We start from the raw sequence: 20,473 nt of genomic DNA, 5'->3' as shown, positions 1-20,473 counted from the left end.
GCAAATACTATATAACCACTGAACCACCAGGCCTTTGATTAACTTAGATGTGTGGGGGCATATGAATGTCCATGTATCGTGTTGGAGCACACATGCGCATGTGTGTATGTGCATGCCAGAGCCCAACTCCTGGTCGTCAGTGCTCCAGAGTCATCTACCTTGCTCTTGGAGACAAGATCTCTCGCCGGTCAGGACCTGTCTCTGCCTCCACAGCAATGGGACTAGAAGTTCATGCCACCATGGCCTGCTTTTGATGTGTATTTCTAGAATCAAGCTCAGGTTCTCATGCTTGTGGCACAGACACTTCACTGCCTGAGGCGTCTGCCCAGTTCCTGATCATCGTTTCTTCATTGTTTCCTTGTCATTGTGAGTGGGTGTGGGTATGTGCCCATGAGTGTCTTATGCTTCCCCTGAATGCCCCTTTTCCTACTAACCCAGTGCTTGACTCTGTATTAAAATCTCTTCTCCAACTCTGCCTCATATTGGCTTATCCTGGAATTCTTTTCTGCAGCGAAGCTAAGAATCCAGGGTGTTTCTCTGGACCACACCTGGCCACTGTGGACAGTCTCACCTATACAGGGGTTCACGCTACTGTCTTGGGACTCTGGTTAGACTCTTGGGGATGAGCTGTCATAGAACTATTGAACCTGGTCCCTGAACCTCTCTGACTTCTTGTTTCACTATGTGACGTCTCCTATGTGCTCATATGCTCGTTCCATCAAGCCACCCGCTGTATTTGACGTCACGAGACGGATATCATTCGAGCAGAGCGGAAGCACTGCCAGCCTCTCAAACCTCCAGGACCATGAATAACGGGAACAGCTTTTCTTTACAAAACACCCAGCCTCGGCTATTTTTCTATGGCAGGAGCAAACAGAGGAACAAATTGTCCTTCAGCCTCCACGTGATAATCGTGTGTGCGTGTGTGAATGTGTTGCATGTTCATGTGTGTGCAGTTGTGAGCGTGCATACGCGGAGGCCGGAGGACAAGCTCAGCTGTCATTCCTCAGATGCCATCTACCTGTGAGAAAAGGTCTTTCACTGGACCAGAACTCACCAGATAATTAGATTGGTGAACCCCAGGGATGCTCCTGTCTGCCCGTGTCCCCTCTCCCACCCCACAGCACTGGGGTTCTAAACACCGATCTCTATGCCTATTTTTTATTTTATTTTTTTAAACAAGCTTATTTATTTAGTCTTGTTTGGCTGGTTTTTGTTTTGTTTTTTGAGACAGGGTTTCTCTGTGTAGCTTTTGGAACCAGTCCTGGAGCTCTCTCTGTAGACCAGGCGGGCCTCGAACTCAAGAGATCCACCTGCCTCTGCCTCCCAAGTGTTGGGATTAAAGGCCACCACTGTCCAGCTTATTTTTATGTTAAAAATGAGCTCTGGGATTGAACTCAGGTTACTCCCCAGCCCCACAAGTATTTGGTACACAATGCTTTCTTGTGGGAGCTTGAGATACAGCAGGGAACAGGGGAGCCTGGGTTCTAGTGATATGCAAGACTTTTCTACCATGGGAAGAGATACACTCAGGAAATGAGCAAAAGATATAGAAATGTTACCAATGGCAAACGCTGAAAAAAATCTCAAGTTAGGGTGTGTGTGTGTGGGTGTGTGGGTGTGTGCGGGTGTGTGTTTTTAGGACCATCCCTGCATGATGTGGGTGCTGGGAATCAAACCTGGGTCCTCTGGAAAAGCAGCAAATGTTCTTAACCACTGAGCAATCTCTCCAGCCCCAAACCTAGATCCTTAACAGAGTCTCCCGGCCGATCTGCTTGTGCTGGGTGTGATGGAGAAAGAGAGTCTCTCAGGGATTGAGCTCGAACATCATCTTCTACAAGCAGCCTGTGTTCCAGGAATACGGAGGTTCAAGCAGGTCCAGGGTGGGGAGAGGCTGGAAAGCCCCAGGGGAGGGGGCAGGAGCCCCTTGGAGCTGTTTTAATTGAAAGATCTCCTCTTCTTGGTGTTCTCTGAAGGCAGCAGGGAGGTTTTGAATTAAACATGAGCGGTAATTTATTTATCAAGTCTTTGAAAATGTGTATGTGTCTCTCTCTGATTCCGTGCGCTGCTCCTGTTAACGCTTTCCCGGCACCTGACCCAGGGGTGCCTAGATCATTCTTTGCCAGGTCTGTCTTTCTGAGGGGAGCATGTGCTTGGAGCAGAGAGGGGAGCCATACAGGTTCACCTGGAAGTAGATCAAGGAGAGCTCAGAGGTCACGGGGCTCTTAGATTTCCTGCTGCTTTACTCCTCCAGGCTCCATCCTTTCTTGGGTTTGACACAATCAGAATTTCTGCCTCTTTGCTGTAGGGCTTCAAGTGGCCCACGGGCATGAACCCTTCTACCTCTGTGTTACTTTCCCTGATGTGATAAATCACCAGGCAAATGCAGTTTAGGGAACGAGGGGCTTCTTCTGGTTCACTGTTAGAGGATACATGGTCCACTATGGCAGGAGGGCATACCTGCTAGAGCTGGAGGCAGCTGGTCACGTGGCATCCACAGTCAGGAAGCGGAGACAGATGTGGGATGGATGTGGGATGGTGTTCAGCTTCCTTTCTCCTTCTTGATCAGTCCATGGGATGCTGCTGCTCGATTAAGGTGAGACTTCCAAGCTTGATTAGCTTAGTCTAGACAACCCCTCAGAGGCGTGCGTACCTAGAGGCTTGTCTCCTCCACATTCTGCATCCTGTTGACAGCCAACATTAGCCATCACAATCCCTTTAGGACCTTCTAAGATTTGAATCCAGTGCCTCCCACAGGCTGGCATTTTGGATGATTGTTCCCCTGCAGGTGGCACTATTCTGGAAGGTTGTATAACCTTTAGAAAGTGGGACCTGATTGCAGACACTGAGTCACTGGGGTGGGACCTTGAAGGTTGTACAAGAACATGGCTACAAGCTCCCTCTCAACTTTCTGGTCCACAATAGCCATCAGTTGAGCTCCCTTCCCCCACTGTGAAGGACTAAAACCATCTGAAACTGTGAGCTGAATTCAATCTTGCGTCCTGTGCATTTCTGTTGGGTACTTCGTCCATGGTGATACAAAAGTAATAAATACAGGGTGAGAACAGAAAGCGACTATGGGAGACTCCATTTGAGGTATCCTTCAGACTATGATGTCCCAGGCTACCCAGAAATCTCATGCTGTGTCCTAGTGTCATTTCCGCTATGGTGATAAAATGCCCTGATGGAGAACAGCTTCAGGGAGAAAGTGTATGTTTCACCTCAGAGTTCCAGGTTATGATCCATCATAGTCAGTATGGTGAATGAGAATGTGACCTGTAGGCTCAGATGTTTTAATATTGTGTCTCCCACTGGGCGTGATGTTTGGGAGGAAGTGTGTCACTAGGGGTGGGCTTAGACATTTTAAAAACCACATGCTGTTCTTAATTCTCTCTGTCTGCTTCCTGCTGTGGTTCAAGATGTGAGCCCTCAGTTTCCTGTCCCCACCCACCATGTTTTTTCACTATGTATCATGGACGCTCACCCTCAAGAACCACAAGCTCACATAAACACTTCTGTAAGGTGTCCTAGTCATGGTGTGTGATCAGCAACAGAAAAGTAAGAAATACAGTGGGGCAGTCAAGACAGGAATTTGAAGCAGCTAGCCCATCACATCCAAGATCAGAAAGATGATGAATGCATGCATATTTAGTACTTACCTAGCTTTTTCTACTCTTTTACAGTCTAGAGCGAAGGCGTGGTTAAGACAATCCCTGACAGACATGCCCACAGGCCATCCTGATGTAGACAGTCCCTCACTGAGACTCTCTTCCCAGGTAATTCTAGATTGCACTGACAGTTAACCTGCTGTCCACAGGCAGGTCCTAGTCTTACTTACAGCTTCCTCCTCATGAGCCTGCATCTTTGCCTTCCTGGGTACCCTAAAGTCTTCTTGGCCTGGGCACTGAGATACTTGGGGAACCTAAGATTCTCAGTCACTTCCACCATGGTGGTATGGAGGAAGGAAGTTAATTGCTCTGGCTTACTGGTGTCCTGGTGGGTCAGTCTTGAGGCTCAGTCCCCAGAGGGATTCTGTTTACCAGGCTTTTTCTTTTAAGCCATGAACCAGCTCCAAAATCATGACACAGAGACTTATAATTAGTTTTGAATGCTTGGTCTAGCTTAGGCTCATTTCTGGCTAGTTCTTTTAAGTTAAATTAACCTGTTTCTGTTTATCTACCTTTTGCCTCAGGGCTTGTTACCTTTCTTCTGTGTATCTTGCTTTCACTGTTTCTCTATGTCTGGTTGGTGTCTCCCTTGTTCTCTCCTTCTTTTCTCTTTCTTCTCTCCATCTTTTTTTTTCTAGATCGCTAGCCTAGATTTCTCCTCCATTTATTCTCTCTCCTTGCCAGTCCCGCCCATCCCTTTTCTTGCCTAGCTATTGGCCATTCAGCTCTTTATTAGACCAACCAGGTGCCTTAGTCAGGCAAGATGAAACAGATGCAACACATCTTTACATAGTTCAACACACATCCCATAGACAAACGGTTGTCCCACCAAGATGCCCAGAAGATGGAATCCCAAGCGTCTCAGGAGGGAACAATTCTGCCAGTCCTTGCTCTGTCACCTGCCTCTGCCTGCCTGTAATATCAGCCTTGTAAGAAGTGGGCCTGTCACCCAGCCCTGACCCCCTGACTTTCCATACCTGTGGCCGAGCAGACATGCATATCCAATGACAATCCCCGGTTCTTCTTTTGTGTTTTGTATCAGTACAGATTATAATCTAACATTGCTGGATGCTGGTGGTCACTAAAGCCACTTCCTCCTAGAGTGGATGGCAATGCCCTGAAATCTCTGGGATGCCTGGCACTGCAGTGCACTGATGTTGAGGGGGCCAACTCTATCCCCCCTTCCTTCTTTCCTTCCTTCCTTCCTTCCTTCCTTCCTTCCTTCCTTCCTTCCTTTCTTCCTTCCTTTCCTTTGTACATGTATAATCATGTATGTGCAAGCCAGAGGCCAATACCAATAATTTTGATCACTTTCCATTTTTTTTATTTTGAGGCAGGGTCTCTCTTTCTGAACCTAGAGTTCACCAATTTGGCTAGACTGGGCACAAAGCAAGCCCCGGGGTTCCTCCTGCCTCTGCCTCCCTAATACCATGAATATAAATAGGTGCCACTCTGCTCAGCCTTTTTTTTTACATTTATTTCATTTTAATGTGTGCTTGTGCACACGTGCATGTATGTGTTCATGTTTTCATACATGTGTGGACAGGTGCACATGCCATGGCATGCATGTGGAGTTCAAAGGATATTTTGATTGGTTCTCTCCTTCAACTACATGGATCTCAGGCATTGAACTTGGGTGATTAGACTTGGTGGCAAATGCCATCACTCACTGAGCCATCTTGCTGACCCTGCACTAAACTTTCCCTTTGTTTTCTGGGGGCTCAAACTTAGGTCATTCTTCTTGCACAGCGGCACTTTACCCACTGAATCATCTCCCCATCCCTCCCACCCCCCGTAATCCTCCTTCTAAGTACTTCCAGCCTGGGACAGCATCAACAAAGTGGTCAGACAGCCGCTTCCCAATGCAGCAGCTCACAGCCGGACAAGTCGATTATCTTGCCTAATGAACTCTAAAATAATTCCATTCCCCCCCATGACAACTGTATTTTCTCCCTAAAATTGCTATTGATTCTTCATATAGGGTGACATCAGTGGAACAGAAAGGTCTATTTTGTATATAGAGAACCAGAGAGCCACCTATGCAGGCAGAAAGAGAAAGGACCAGATAAAGAGGCACCTTGACATGTTAAAGCAATTCATTTTATTTGCTTTATCTTACGTGAATGGGTGTGTTGACTCCATGTTTGTCTGTGCACCATGTGCTTGCCTAGTACAGGCGGGGGCCAGAAGAGGGCCCTGACTGCCCCTGGAATTGGAGGTACAGATGGTTGTGAGCTCCCCTGTGCATGCTGGGAACCAAACCTGCATCTTCTGGAAGAGCAATGAGTTCTCTTAAGCGCTTAGCAATCTCTCCAGCCCCAAGATGACTTGATTTGTATCTCCAGATAGACAACCCATCATCTACGGGGTTGATGAGGTCTTGGTGAACACCAGTGCTGGGAAAATGCATACCTTGCCTTGTTTTGATGCCAGAGGCTCTTGTTCTCTGGGGCATCTGATGCCAGGACCAGAAAGCAGGCTCCTGTGTCCACCTGAGGTTCACCACACAGGTACTCTGAGGAATTTACTCAGAAAAGGAGTTCTTCAGAGGACTTTCCTTGGTCCAGGCATCAATTCTTGGTGGGAAAGCAGTGTGCGGGTGGGTAAGGTGTGCCATACTAAGCAAATAAAACCACAAAATGCCTGATTAAAAGTGCAATCAGATCAGCAATTAATACTTTGTAATGTAAGTATATCCCGTGCCACATTTGGGGACATACTTATGCTAAAAATTATTTGTTATTGATCCTGAAAAGCGGGGCCTTTTAAATATCTTGTTTTATCAGTCAGTTCTAAGGCTGTGTGGGGTACCATATTCCCATGCCCGTGCCCACACTGACCCCAACAGCAATCTCAAGAGAACACTGGTGTGTAGCAAGATACCACAATGCGCCTTGCAATGGCTGCTCCATCCACTTGCCCTTCCAGATAAGGTTCAGAGCTCTTCCTCTCTGGCAAGTTCTGCAAATCAAATCCCTACTCGAGGACTCATCTTTCAGTACTTTTTATTACACTGTATTTATTTATTTTGCATGTGCACATGTGTATGTGCTGGTACAGGTGCCATGGTATACACAGGTGGAGGTCAGAAGACATCTTGCACAGGTCGATGCTCTCCTTTCATCATGTGGGTCCTGGGAATTGAACTCAGTTCTTCAGGCTTGGCAGTAGGTGCCTATGACAGCTAATCTTCATCGTCAGATTTATACACCCAGAAAGGGAGACTCTCAATTGAGGAATTGCACCCATCAGATTGACCTATGTATATGATTGTAGGGACATTTTCTTAATTGCTTGATGAAGGTCCAGCTCGCTGTGGACAATACCACCCTGGGACAGGCGATCTTGGGCTGTATAAAGAAGGCAGCTGAAAATGAGCGAGAGAAAAGCAAACCAGCGAGCAGTGTTCTTCCATGATCTACACTTCCGTCCAGTGTCGCAAAACTGGGCGGCTTTGTAGAACAGTAGTACCAGAGGTGGGAACTTGCCATATTGGTGGGACCACATTCCCTTTGAAGCCTTCAGAAAAAGGCCCTTCCCGGCCTCTTAATGCCTCTGGAAGTCCCTGACGTCCCCTGTCTCACGAAAGTTTCACGCCAATATCTGTTTCTGTCGTCACATGATGTCTTTGATCCCTCTGACTCCTGCCTTGGCTCTCCCTGATTATGGGCTATGAAGTGCGGGTCAAATAAACCCTTTCCTCCCCTTGTTTGCTCTTGAACGTGGTGTTCATTACAGCAACAAGAACCTAACTGGGGCAGTGCCTTTCTCTTCCGAGCCATCTCACTGGTCCCCACTGAATCTCATCTTTGAGCTTGAGGGATGTGACCATTGCTGTTTATTTAAGTAGGTGTATTAGCTACTTTAAAAAGGATTCATTTTTATTTTAATGTATGTGTGTTTATGCATGTCATGTGTGTGCAAGTATCCATAGAGGCTAGAAGTGGGTGTTAGATGCTCTGGAGCTGGGGTGTAGGCTGCCCAACCTGGATGCTAGGCTTTGGGTTCAGTCCTCTGAAGAGCAGCAAGTGCTCCTAACTGTTGGACAATGAATGCAGCCTCTAGATCGGGCTACTGTTGCATCACCGTGATCAAAGTACCAGAGAAGCAAGCTTACGGGAAGAAAGATTCATTTCTGCTCATTGCTTCAGAGAAATCAGCACATTGTGACAGGGAAAGCAAGGTGGACCAGCCTCCAGCACTATGGCTAGGAAGCAGAGAAGGGGGTGTATACAAAGGAGGAAACCAAGATGTACTCCCAAGGACAGGCCCCTTCCCCAGTGATATACTTCCTTCAGTTGGGCTCCACCTCTTACCTTTTAATAATTCCATCATACTATGAAGCCCTAAAGGGACTGACCCATTGTTTAGGTCAGGGGCCTTGGGCTCTAATCATCTCTAGAAACATCTCATGATTACGTTGTTTCTAAACCCTATTCTCTGGGGAGATATAAGCAATGTCTACCCAGTCCTCATAAGGTCCCCAAAACAAACCAAAGTGCAATCCATCAACATTCCCCCCTGGGGAACTGATGAATTTATTGGGCCTTTCTTTTTATTTATAGAACATAGGGGTTATTAATAGGAGTGTGTGTGGGGGGACACAAAGCAGCCACCCTGTGAAGTCTTCACCCAGTGTAGACAATGGCTTCCCCGTAGCTACACAGATGGAGCTCCCTTTTAATTAAGCCCTCCAAGCCCATATACTCTTGAGTATCCCTTTACCCCCATACGATTAGACCAAATGGCATATGCATGGCTGGGAGAAACAGCTGGAAGCTCAGGTGAGGGTTCGAGGACCCTCCCATCCTCCCTTTTCTGAGGGAGTGTTAACAGTCCCTGGGCCCAATCATGATGAACTACTGCAAACAGGGGCACAGCCGAGCTGATGAATATAGGGACTGTTTTGCTTGGGGGACCCCATTCTATAACACACACCCGAAGATGAGCATCACTAATCCCTCTGGTGGTTCTCGGTCCAGCCAGGTTGATAAGGAAGAGTAACCATTGTGCCTGGTGAGCTTTAAGATGCACCCTAACCTGGCATAGTCTCAGCTCACCTAATGATATCCGCAAATGGCCCGTTTCTGAGGATCCCCATTCTGAGGGTAAAATGGACGTGAATAGGGGTGTTAGGGGTGAGGGAAGGGATGGGGTGAGCCCTAGTCTATCAATTTGTATCCTCTGATTGTACTGACGAGGAATACCAAATCTCCCTTCCTTAAAATGCTTTTTGAGCTTATTTGCTGGGTCTCTCTTTACTTCATCTTTTTTTTCCCCCAGTGCTAGAAATGGTAGCCAGGTCTCGTTAATGCTAGGCAAATGCTCTACCACTGAGCCACACCCCAGCCCCTCACTGGGGGATTCTAGGCAGGTGCTCTACCACTGAGCCACACCCCAGCCCCTCACTGGGGGATTCTGGGAAGGCAGACCCCAGGCCTCTTGACCTTGCCCTCCTGCTACTTGCCTTTACTGTTTAGTTCTTGCTCCTCCCTTGACCTCTAGCCTAGGGCTCTCAGGGACTAATTCCCTATTCTCTTCCAGCTTAAATTCAACCAATCTCCTGATCTGCTCTCTCCCTGTCCCCAGCCCTGGTGGCTCTCCCTAACCTCAGACACACTGGCACTGGATCTATGCGCACCCCTAGCACCTCCGTCTAAACCCTACAGAGAACCATCCCTGCCCTCTACCTCAGCATCCTGTCTTAGCCCGCACACCACCCCAGGCTGGGGCCCAAACCCTGAGTCATCCCTGGCCTCTCCCCCACCTGCACCCACAGCCAATCTGCTGGGTACCCCTGTCAGATCTGTTTTCAGAAAAAAATCTAGCTTCTAACCCCTTCTCACCACCTCCATCACCAGCACCTTAGCTCTGCCCCCACCATGTGCCTCTTGAATTGCTATAAATAGTCTCCTTGGTCCCCTGCTTATTCTCTAGACCCCCACCCCGCCACAGTCTGTTCCCACAGCAGCCAGTTCTCTATCGGCACCCGAGTCAGATGATGTCATTGCCACTGCTATGCTTCTAGCTGTTCCTATGAGGCTCGCATCAAAGGCGAAGTCTTGAGAGGAACCTATGGGATCAGGAGCTGCAACTCCAATATGTCTCACGTTCAGCACTAGGCTTCACATAGTCTCCTTTCTGACTGTCATGATGTGAACAGACTTTCCCTTACACAGGCGTCTCACCACAGGCCCCCGAGCATCTGTGACGAGGGCTGGAGATGGAACTCGGTTGGTGGAGTGCTCACCTAGCGCGCACGGAGGCTTGAAGTTCAACCCTGGGCACTGTGTAAACTGGGCATAGTGGCTATACCTGTTATCCCAGCTCTCAGGAGGTGGAGACAGAAGGTCAAGGTTATCCTTGGCTAGGGAGTGAGTGTTCTGCTTAGGATTTTGTCAGCTGGGCACAAGTTCGAGTTATCTGGGAAGAGGGAACCTCAAATGAGAAGATGCCTCCACCAAACTGGCCTGTAGGAAAGTCTATAGGGCATTTCCTTGCTTAATGATTGATATGGGAGGGCCCAGCCCACTGTGGGTTGTGTCAGCGCTGGGCAGGTGGTCCTGGGTGCGTGAGGAAGCACACAGAGTAAGTAAGGAGGAGTAACCCAGCGAGCAACCTTCCTCTGTGGTTTCTGCATAAGTTCCTGCCTCTGTCTGTCCACCCTGACTCCCCTCACTATGGGCTGTGCTGTGGAAGGGTAAGCTGAATACACCCTTTTCTCCCCAAGTTGTTTTTGGTCATGGTGTTTCGTCACAATGATAGTAACCCCAACCAAGACAGACTCTGGAGACAAGCCTTGTGCAGGCACAACCCAGATCTTTAGGCTAGCTTTGGCCCCAAAGCTTTTTATATGACTATTTCTTTCCCCAGGGTCAGCACTCTATGTCCATCCCCAACACAGTGCCCGTGAAAACAACCCTGCTCCTCCTCCTCTCAGCAGAGGAGCTGCTCCCTCTGAAATCTCTCACTGTGTCTGCGCAAGGACCACACCTCATTCATTCATTTACTCATCCATTCATTATTTGACTTTTTATTTCCCTGGGGAAGGCTGTGGATTGAGACAAGGTCTTGCTGTGTAGCACTGGCTGGCAGGGAACTCATGTGTAGCCCAGGCTAGCCTCAAACTTGTGGGCATTCCTCTTGTCTCTGCTTTGAGAGAGCTGAGATAACAGGTGTCATTGTGGCTGGCTCAATAGCGCACCTCTGTGTGGGGTGTGTCAATGTGTGTTTGTGCGTGTTGTCATATACTGCTCCCCACCTTGATTCTGAGACCTGGAGGTCTCTGCTTGGGTTAGGATGGCTGGCCATGGAGACCTAGGGCTCCACCTGCCTTCACCTGCCAGCAAGGGGTATTCCAAATATGGACTCCAACACCTGGCTTTTTACACGGGTTCTGGGAGTCCAACTCAGGCCCTCAGGCTTGCATGACAGGTATTTCACAGGTGCCACCTCCCTACTTCCCCAAAGGGCACACTTCTAAAAAGCTACCACCAGTCCGTAGACAAACATCCTAGGGACACAGAGGCAGCCTGTCCCTGCGGGATGTTGGAATCTTCTGGTGAACACGTTTGCCTCCTGTCTTGGTGAGACCTTCAGGGTCCACATTTCACACTGTGAACGTCCCCAGACTGTCCTAAAACATGATTGCCAGTGGAGCGGCTTGCCACCACCACTTCCATTCTAGACAGGCAGGAAGCTCAGAAGCCAAAATGAAGGAGTTGCCAGGATTGTTTCCCCTGAGTGCTGCGTGAGGGGGAGGGGCAATGGAGGCGGGAAGGTGGGTAGGAGGGAGAGGGCGGGAGGGGGAACAAGAAGCCTTCGTGCTTCTCCCCTGCTCCAGCGGTTGCCAATCCTATTTTCCTCACTCTCTCCTCTCTCGTGGCTGCGTGACTGCATCTTCACGCCACCTTCCCCTCTTATCTATGTGCTTCGAACATCCCTTCCTTTTTCGGCGGGGGGTGGGGAGACGGACGGACGGCTACTCTACGTTGGAGATGATCTCATCTTGAGAGCCTTGCTAGTTTACATCTGCAAAGAACTTATTTCCAAATCAAGTCCCATCAGCAGGACGGGGTTTGGTGTATGCAGTTCCCTCTGCGTTTGGCTTTACATTTCTTTCCTGCGCCAAATGTGCGTGCACACTGAATCCTGTGCGATCTCACGTTGGTGTCTGTTCTTCCCAGAGGACCCGAGCTGACTCATACATAGATGAGGATTCTAAACAACAGAAAAAGGCATTCTATATTTTCTTGCTTTCTTTGCTCGTTGCCGTGATAAAATCCCACGACAGAAGCAACGTATGGGAGAAAGGGTTTATTGTGGCTCATGGTTTCGGGGTTCAGTCCATTGTTGTGGGGGAGTCGAGGCAGCAGGAATCTGAAGCAACTTGATTAGTCGTCATGCCCCTAATCAAGAGCAGAGAGCAATGCCTGCTAGCACTTGGTTTTCTCTCTCCACACTTGGAAATCCAAGACCCCTACCTAGGGAATAGCGCCGCTAGAGTGGGCACGCCTATGAAGGAGTTTATGTTAATTGAGGCAGGAAGAGCTACCCTCAGTGTGGGCAGCACCATCCCATGGGCTGAAGTCCCACTAAACTGAATCAGTAGGAGGAAGAGAGCTGAGCACCAGCGTTCATCCCTCTGCTTCCTGACTGGGGATGCCATGTGACCAGCCGCCTCGAATGCCGTGTCAATCAATGTACCCTTGGAGTGTGAGGTGTGTGTGTGTGTGTGTGTGTGTGTGTGTGTGTGTGTGGTGTATAGAGCCAGATGCTACACAACACGTCTGGACTTGGCATCCAATTGTAATGCCTTTATCCCGTGCAGTGTTGGATTATGGACCTATCCCTTTAAGGCAGTAGTCACTCTAGAGACCAGATCTCACAACCTGGATACATTAGTTTGTCCTCCCTCCTAGAGATGCTGGTCTCCTTCTGGGAGGATAAAAACAGACAGGTCTTGACTGGATCAGGGAAGCAAACCCAAGACACAGGAAACCTAACCACACCTGCCCCATTCCCGGGCTCCTAATGGACTTGCAGGAATGGCAGAGCAGTGTAAACCAAAGCTCCCTCATCTCTGTAGTCCCCAACTTCGAATTGCAGTCAGGTTGCCGATGCCTTCATATTGACTATAGTAGTTAAGCCATACACTATCTTAGAGCATCTGCCCCCTGTGAGGTCTTGTAGAAGTCAGACATTACCTTAGTTTCCCAGGACTCAGATGCACACACCTTCCCGCCAGTTCTCTCTGGCTACCACAGGTGCCCATCATAGTGGCACATGTGATGAACAAACCTATTTTTACCAGAGGCTGACTTCAGCACCCACCTATGGGACCAGTGCTTGCTCGCTTGCTTGCTCGCACAATCCCTCCCGCTTTCCCCCCATTGCTTCTGATCCCTAATCAATACTCAATGCATATTCAGCTGAGAGATTTCAGACACCATCTGTAAACGTCCGGACTTGGTGGTTCATGTATATAGCCTCAGCTCTTGAGACCTGGAAGGAGGAAAGTCATGAGTTCAAGGCTACCCTCTACTATGTATTGTGATCCAGGACTGTCATGAGTTCAAGGCTACCCTCTACTGTGTATTGTTAACCAGGACTGTCACAAGTTTAAGGCCACCCTCTACTATGTATTGTGATCCAGGACTGTCATGAGTTCAAGGCTACCCTCTACTGTGTCTTGTGATCCAGGACTGTCATGAGTTCAAGGCTATCCTCTACTATGTATTGTGAACCAGAATGCTTGGAAGGAAGTGTGTGGGGAGGTTGAAATGTTGCAAGTCTAGAGCTTAATTACAATTTATCTTGGGCTGTCTTTAGGCCCCTAAACAGTCCAAAGATTGTTAACTAAGTGGGAAAACATTATTCTCTGTGTGGGATCCTAACTCTGTAAGCAGAGGTAGGGAGCTGAGCAGTAGCATGCATTCACCGCGGTTTCCTGATTCCTGATTGCGGATGAGATGTGGCCAGCTGCTTCAAGCTCCTGCTGCTCTCTTGCCTTCTTCACCATGATGGACTGTACCCTTGAACTGTGAGCCAGAATGACCCGTGCATTGCTTCTTTTATTAGGCGTTCTCTCTCTCTCTCTCTCTCTCTCTCTCTCTCTCTCTCTCTCTCTGTGTGTGTGTGTGTGTGTGTGTGTGTGTGTGTGTGTGAGAGAGAGAGAGAGAGAGAGAGAGAGAGATATTGCTGTTTTAACAAAGCATTTAAAAAAGGAACTAAGATGGTGTGAAATTCATTCACCAACCACCAATCCTTTCCCACTTCCATAGAGGCTGACCAATCCACTACAGAGTCCCTATAGTGTTAATCTCAACTCAGGGTCACTGGAGGCTGGGACCTCCCAAAAGAAGAGTGCCCTTCTCAGAGGAGGTTTATGTGATTATTATTCTCTCTACAGCTCCTGGGGATGTGGGCTAGGGCTTCCTCAGAACCCCGCAACCCCACTTTTCTTTTCCCCAAGTACTCAATCCACAGAAGAGTTGTAGACCAGTGATGGGACACTACATAGCTGTGGATTTAGAGTTTTAAGAAGCAACCCACTTACTCTGCTCTTGAATTTAGAAGTTGAAAGTCCAACTTGGACCCTCAGCTTCTGAGGATGCTTTAACCATGGCAACCGCTCTCCAAGCAACAGTAAATATTTGCAAGAGAGAAACAAGAGGAGGAGGAGGAGGAGAGCCAGAGCTTGGGGAACAGGACTTTGCCCTGGGCATTTGCAGATGACTGGAGGCTCTCCCTGGGCTCCCAGGGGCCACTCAGAAACTCAAAGTAATAATTGCTAGGGGCCGGGCTGAATGGACACCTGCCTATCTCAGTTCCATTCTTCCTGGTCTCTAGGACAGGTGTTCTCAGGATAGGAGTTCAGGGCCTTCTCTTCTCTGACTGTGCATGCATGCTCAGACACATCCCTTCTGTTCTTTTCATAAATTTTTATTTAATTAGTGCTTGTGCACGCTCACAAGTGTGGAGGTCAGAGAACAGCTTGCTGGAGTCAGCTCTCTCCTTCCCCCGTGTGGATGCCAGGGATGGAACTCGGGCTGATGTGCTTGGCAGCAAGCGTATTTGCCCACAGAGGCACCTCACTGCCCTCCCCAGTTCATTCTTAAGCCTCAGTCATCTCATCTTTGCAATGGGAATTAAAAACTGGTGGCCTTGGTGGGGATATTGTGTGGCTAAAGGAATTCCAGCCCTCTAGAGCATCCTTCTGAAGCAGAACTCTAAAGAACCCCACCCCGGTTCTCGCAGAGTTCCAGAAGGAAAGGTTATCAAGAGCTTCGGGTTGAGCCTGGTGCCATAGCTCAGTCAATAAACCACTTGCTATGCAAGCCCAAGAACCCAAGTTCAAGTCCTTAGAATCCCCTTAAAAAGCTGGACGTGGTGGCAAATGCTTGTGATCCCAGTGCTGGAGAGGCAGTGGCAGGTGGATCCCTGGGATTCATTGACCAAGCAGCCTGGCCAAATCGGCAAACTGCAGGTTAATGACAGACCCCACCGCTAACACAAACACACACACACACACACACACACACACACACACACACTACATTCCTCTTGGCCCTCAAGACCCGCACAGCACAACTGAGCCAGACTCCAGCTGTGTTGTGTTGCCATCATCTCAGGCCTTGGGGGCACACCCTGGCCCAGCTGTTACCAGCTGTGCAGCCATGCAGATGGAATGGTGTGCCTCCTGCAGTATACTCAGGCCTAACCGCAATCTAGGTCAGGGCCCTGAGTGCATCAGGCATGGGGACAGAGCGTGTGGAGCGAGTCCCAGCAGAGAGAAGGCAGGAATCAGAATCCGAATCCTAGCATCCCTAGTGTCAAAGAGGAAGCTTGACCCTGGGCTTTCCCAAGGAGGCAGTCCCCATCACCACGGGTTTCCAGGTTAACTGATCCCCAAACATACCTTGCTTTGTAAATAGGCCAAATGGTGCATTTATTTTTAAATTACATCCCAAGTGGTGCAAAGGATTGTGTGCATCTTATTAGCAAGAGAATGAGATAGGCAGTGTAATCGTGCAGAATTTATTGTCAAGGCAAATGTGCTGGGGGCTTGGCTTTTTCCCCCAGAGTCTGAGCCTCAGTTTCCCAACCTGTAAATGGGTGGTCTCTGGCTTCCAGCCTTCAAAGTGAATATGAATATTCCCCATGGGATGTTTCTAGAAACTCTCCTGGGAGCCACACTCAGGGTAGATACTCATGTAATTTTTTTGGCCTGTTTGTTTGATGCCTCTTGCAGCTTCTGCATTTGTTTATTCTATGTTGGTTGCACTGGGAACCCCTAAAATAGAACAGGAGAGGAAGCTGTGAGGCGGGGTCCTAGTGGGAGGACCTGGGCGGGAGGAGCAGCGGGATGCAGTTGTGCCTCCCTTCTTCCACCTGGGCTGTGCAGAGACCTGAACTTCGTTCTGGACAAAGTGGCCCTTCAGCCACAGAATTCGGCATGAGGGCCTGGGAGATAACTCACTGTCAAAGTTCTGCTGCTTTTCAAGCAGGAGGCTCCCCTGGAGGGTGCGTTAAAGGTGCCTGTGGTCCCAGCCCTGGGGAAACCGAGACAGGAGCAGCAAGCCAGTCTAGCCCAGTTGGTGAGCCCAGGTTCAGGGGCAAATCCTGACAAAGAAAGGTTGGGCGGATGACATGGTGGGTAAAATGCTTGCTGTGCAAATATGAGGGTGTAGTGTGTGTGAGTGTGTGATGTGTGTGAGTGTGTGGTGTGTATGTGAGTGTTGTGTGAGTGTGTGGTGTGTACACACGAGTGTGAGGTATATGTGTGAGTGTGTGGTGTGCATGAGTGTGTGTGGTGTGTGTGCAAGTGTGTGTGAGTGTGTGATGTGTGTGAGTGTGTGGTGTGTGTGAGTGACATGTGTGGTGTGTGTGAGTGTGGTGTGTGTGTGAGTGTGTGGTGAGTGTGGTATATGATGTGTATGTGGTATATGATGTATGGTGTGTTTGTGTGTGTATGTTTGTGTGGTGTGTGAACGGTGTGTGGTATGTGTGTGTGGTATAAAAATAAATCTTTAAAAAATAATAAGGTGGAGAATGATTGAGGAAGACATCTAGCATCAACCTCTGACCTACATACACACACACTATACATACACACATACACATATGCCCCGCACATATACACACACCCTACACACACTCACACATACAGACACACCACACACACATATACCAACACACACAGATACACCATATATATATACCACATACACACACCACACATCACATGCACTCACCATACACACACACCACATACACACACAGTGGTGGTTAGTTTTATGTCAACTTGACACAGACTCGAGTTATCTGAAAGGAGGGAACCTCAATGGAGAAAATGCCCCATTAGATCCATCTGTAGAACGTTTCCTTAATGACCAATAAGAAAGGACCCAGCCCACTGTGGCTGGATTGTGTAAGAAAGCAGGCCAAGCAAGCCATAAGGAGCAAGCCAGTAAGCAGGACCCCTCTATGGCCTCTGTGTCAGCTCCTACCTTTAGGTTCCTGCTCTGTTTGAGTTCCTGTCCTGACTTCCTTCAGTGTGGAGGTAAAAGCCAAACAAACCCTTTCCTCCTCGTTATAGTAATAAAACCCCTGACTAACACACACACACACACACACACACACACACACGCACACACACACTTGCAAGATCCAAGTTTTGAGCTGAGATGTGGCCCCTTTGTGATCTATGCTGTCAGTGGTGGATGACGTTGCTCCCTTAGGACACTGTCACTTGTGTATGACAAGTGACAAGGAAATGCCAGCGTACCCCCAAGCCGCAAGCTTCTGTGGTTTACTTCTGCTTGAACAGGGTTTTTAAATGTGCTTGAGAATATTTGCACTGACAATGGCCGTGAACGGGAGGGCTTTGCAAAGTGGGCAAATTTGCTTTGTGCTTCTTTGAGAAAACAAAGGGAAACCAGCAGCCGTCAAGGCCAAAGTGAGAGCAGGGACCGTGGGTGTGCGCGCGCAGCCCTGGCCTTGATAACTTTCCCTAGGCATTGAGAGCTCCAGCTACTGTCAAATCCTCTGTGCAGATGCCTCCACCCTCCCAGAGTCTACGTCTGCGGCAGCTCTTAGTTGGATGATGTGGACTGAAGGAGCATTGTTTAAAAAAAAAAAAAGTCTCTGTGCTTGTGGTGTGGATGCTCAAAGCTGTCCTCCCAGCCCTCTGGAGCAGAGGAAGGAAGATTGCAGGTTGAAGGTCAGCCTGGGCTATATGGTGACTTCAAAGTCAGCCTGGACTACAGAGAAAAACCATGTTTAAAAAAATAAAAATAGAAAATAATCATTGTGAGCGCTGCAGAACTGACTTCGTAAGTGAGGTCCTGCTGAAGACCTGGGTTCAAATCCCCCAGCACACTGAAAAGGCCGGGTACAGTGATAAATGCTGATAATGTCAGGACTGATGAGGCGGAGACAGGAGCGTTGCTGGGGCTTGCTGGAAAGCCAGTCTGGTCCAATGAAAAGCTCTGGCATCAGAGTGAGACTTTGTCTCAAGACATAAGGGAGAGAATGATTGAAAAAGACACCAGAAGTCACTCCACTCCGGTCTCTATTCAAAGGTGTGTGAACACACACACACACACACACACACACACACACACACACACACACACAGGAGGCTATAGAAAATGTGCCACCCCCCCAGTCTACTCAGATGAATACTTTCTGAGATGATAATTTGCATAATATTTGGCTTAGCCATCTCTCTCATGCTAGGCTATACAGTAATCCTGGGATCATTCCACACAAATAGGATCTGGAAATGCATATGGAATTAAACTGGGTCATGCATGAATCTGGTTCGTACTAGTTAGAACACAATTGATTCTGTGTAGATAAATTAGACTCTAGTTCTTTATTATTATTGTTATTTTTTAATTTATTAAATTTTGTTTTTACATGTATTGGTATGACGATGTTGGATCCCCTGTTACCGGAGTTGCAGACAGTTGTGAACTGCCATATGGGAGCTGGGAATTGAACCCAGGGTCCTCTGGAAGAGCAGCCAGTGCTCTTAACCACTGAGCCATTTCTCCAGCCCCTTGACTCTAGTTCCTTATGTTTGCTTTTGGAAATTTGGAGGTGCCAGGGGACAGGAAGGATTTTTTTTTCTACTTGGCTTGGGTATCTTTGTTTAGTTGGTTGTTTTTGTTTTATGTATGTGTCTGAAAACAAGACACAAGGTGGGCCACATCTGAAGAACATCTGAAGTCAACCTGTGCCCCACCAGCACCACCAGAGGCTGTGGGAGGCATAAACAGTTCATGATTTAATTCTGCTTCAGATTTATTTATTTTACTTTATGGATGTGTTTCGACCGCATGTGTGTAAGCAGGCCATGTGCATGCCAGGAGCCCCTGGATGTCAAAAGGCATTAGATCCCACAGAACTGGAGCTATGGATGGTTGTGAGTTCAGCATGAGTGCTGGGAACCAAATCCAGGTCCTCTGCAAGAGCAGCGAGTGCTCTTGGCTGCCGAGTCATCTCTCCAGTAGGCATTTTGAACAGGCATATGAGGTTGAGCTCTCCTTAAAGTCTCTCTGTTCCTTGTAGCCTGGATCTGTCCCTGTATCTCAGAGGATCAAGGTCTGGGGCTTGATTTCAACTTCAGTGTAAGCATGGCTGATGGCGGAACTGGGGGAACATCTCTTCCTCATGGCACTGTCTGAGGATGCTCTGGGAGAGAGACATGTATGTATGCTGTACCATGTTCTGTGTGTGGGCTCAGAGCCTCTGTAGCCACTGCCATCACTGCTGATGGGGGCGGGGACTGATCCACCCTGAAGGAGCAGTCAGTACTTTTAACTGCTGAGCCATCCCTACAGGTCTTATTTCTTCTCTCTCCCTCTCCCTCTCCCTCTCCCTCTCCCTCTCCCTCTCTTTGAGGCAGGGTCTTACTATGTAGACCCTATCCTAGAACTCACCCTGTAGACCAGGCTGGCCTTGAACTCACAGAGACCTTCCCGCCTCTGCCTCCTGAGTGCTGGGATGAAAGGCATGCGCCACTACTTCCGTTCCAGCCCTATGTCTTTGCAGTGCATTCTTGAGTCACCCTCTTGTGGCTTCCCAAGCACTATAATTAGCATCTTCATTTATAGCAATCCAGTTCAGATTAGTATTAATTTAATTACAACACTGGCCCAAATTTTGCTTTTACGTAGCTCCATTCTCTTCCCAGAGGTCTGTGATTGTTACACAAATGACGATTTTGCAGGCTATGTCTGTCAAAGCAAATTTATAATTATTATTTTGTGGAATTTTCTTTTAAATCACATAGAAGAAAAGAGCCACACACACAAATTATATTCCAACTGTCTTTTATAATTTCCCACACAGCTACATTTAACAATTATTCTTTGATTCTGTTTTCTCCTCCTTCCCAATCCCCTCCTCCCTTACAATCCATCTCTGTTTATCCCCTTCTCTGACCTCTGGTCTCCGTGGCCACTTCCCTGGCTGTGCCAGCCTGCTTTCACCACCCGTGACAAAACACCCAAGGAAAATCATGACAAAGAGGAAGATGTCTTTTAGTTCTTGGTTTCAGAGGGCTCAGTCTGTGGTTACTTGGCCTCAGTGCTGTGAACTGTGGCAAGGAAGGACGGCATCACAGCCAGGATAGTGTATGGGAGCAAAGCCTCTCTCCTCGTGGTAGCCAGGAAGGGACACACACACACGGGGGGGGGGAGGCAAAGAGGGGGAGAGAGAGAAAGAGAGAGGGATGGATGAAGGGAGGGAGAGAGTGAGAGAGAGACAGAGAAAGAGAGCGAGAGAGAGTGAGA

Source organism: Alexandromys fortis, unplaced genomic scaffold, assembly GCF_014885135.2.
Source record: "Alexandromys fortis isolate MF-2015 unplaced genomic scaffold, M_Fortis_MF-2015_v1.1 scaffold_227, whole genome shotgun sequence".
Classification (NCBI taxonomy): Eukaryota; Metazoa; Chordata; class Mammalia; order Rodentia; family Cricetidae; genus Alexandromys; species Alexandromys fortis.
This window is presented reverse-complemented; position numbering follows the sequence as displayed.